The 1812-nt window shown below is 28.0% G+C and overlaps 1 long non-coding RNA gene across 2 annotated transcripts; it reads left to right on the forward strand.

Moving 5' to 3' along the window:
* The first annotated feature begins 8 nt into the window (after window positions 1-8).
* On the forward strand, window positions 9-1280 carry LOC107885448. 2 transcript variants are annotated; one of them, XR_001680428.2, is made up of 3 exons: window positions 9-372; window positions 432-557; window positions 1047-1280. It is a non-coding gene; the product is annotated as an uncharacterized LOC107885448 (long non-coding RNA). The 2 variants fall into 2 exon arrangements; XR_003839904.1 differs by lacking the exon at window positions 9-372 and having other exon boundaries at window positions 386-557.
* The last annotated feature ends 532 nt before the right edge of the window (window positions 1281-1812 follow it).

Raw genomic sequence — 1812 nt, forward strand, 5'->3', positions numbered from 1 at the left:
AACTAAAGAGGTTCTCAACAACATCCTGGTTTAATTTCCTTGTTAAAATAAAAGACAGCCCTCTTGCATTTAAATCGTTAAACAAATTAACAAGTGATGTATTTGAGATAGCTATACCTAGAAACATAAAAGGTTAAATTAAAAAATTGTATAGATTTAAAAATAATATTTTTACCTTTTTGAAATGGTAAAAGATAATTCTTTCCATGAACTCTCATATTTGTAATGAAATTTGTCATTTTTGTTAATAAATCATTTTGTTTTTCTAAATTTAGACCATAACTTTCAGTTCCTTTATCGAATTTGTGTTGTGTATTCAATAAATCAAACCAATCATTAAAAAGTCCAATGACCTCAGAAGCCTAATAATATGTATTGTATTACATGATAAATTAATTTTATATATTAATACACTTCTTACTTCTTTCCAGTTGTACTTATCAATCATATGTTGTTGGCCACAGAACGAAAGTGCCTTTGACACTGTATTAGAAAATACATTGACGGCTAACCTTACATTCATTCGTTCAGATCCTTTGACATTAATGTGACGCTCTGTAAGTTTATGAGCCAATTTAAAATCTTTCCCTGCATTTAAATTTAGTAACTCTTGCAGTATATCTTTCCCTATATACTTTCCATCGGGAAGAATAAATCCTCTGAAAGAACAATTTTATTAATTTATCTATTCAATTTTATAAGTTTATATTAATGTAACTTGTCAAGGAAATGGTTCCTAGCTAGTTTCATTAGGTGAGGTACGTCTGCAAACACATGGACATTATTATTAGAAATAGGATGCTTAAATGATGTGTTCTCCATATTTATATTTAAAGTACGCCATAAGCCAATGTTTGTAGGCCCCATATCACTGACAGTTGCTACAACATCATACCCAACTTTATATAGTTCCTCTATAATTTTTAATAATATATCCTTATCCATAGGAGTATCATAATTATAATAGATTGGCTGTTTCCAATTTCCTATTAAACCTAATTAAATATAATATTTTAAACATTAAAAATTTTATATTTTCTTTACAGGTATGTTAAACAGTTGTCAAAAATGTTTTACCTCTAGCCACAACGGTTTGAACACACTTATGCGGTCCATACACTTTCTCATACTTTTTGTCATAGCATATTCTATGAGAAACATAAGTCTCGTCAAATGATAACACTGTAATTTTCTCTTCAGAAGTTAAATGGACACCTTTAACATGTGGATTTATCAATGTAATGTAATTTTTTATTAAATACAATATTCTCATAAATTACCTTTAGCTTGCATTAATGTAAGCACATTTGTTAACAACCCTGGTTCCACTTGAAAGTTTGAAACCCATTGCCTGAGAGTAGAAAGCCCTAGAATGAATGAATCAAACTACATTAATTATTAAGTAACTAATGGAATCATTATACTCAGCTCACCTCTTGAAGAAGAAAGAATTTGAGCAATTATTTTTATTTTTAAATTTAAACTATAATTTTGTTCTAACAAATATTATTTTAATAAAATAAAGTAATATTACCCGGTAATGGAAATTTTTTTTTATCCTGTAAATATCTATACGCCTTAGTAGAAATACTTCTTAAAGATATTGCTGAAGAAATATCTTCTGGAGTCCATCGAAACACTTTATGTTTGGGTCGTAAAAGCAACTCTATTTGTGTTGGTGAAAATAAATGTGATAAACGCTCAGTAACCATGTTTCAAAATCCAGTGGAACTCTATTCAATTGTTCTTTTAATGAAAGTATTTCTTTTTGTTGAGACTTATTACATTTTTCAGTCTATTATTTTAAAATTA

The sequence above is a fragment of the Acyrthosiphon pisum genome, unplaced genomic scaffold, assembly GCF_005508785.2.
Source record: "Acyrthosiphon pisum isolate AL4f unplaced genomic scaffold, pea_aphid_22Mar2018_4r6ur Scaffold_1099;HRSCAF=1571, whole genome shotgun sequence".
In the NCBI taxonomy this organism is placed as follows: domain Eukaryota; kingdom Metazoa; phylum Arthropoda; class Insecta; order Hemiptera; family Aphididae; genus Acyrthosiphon; species Acyrthosiphon pisum.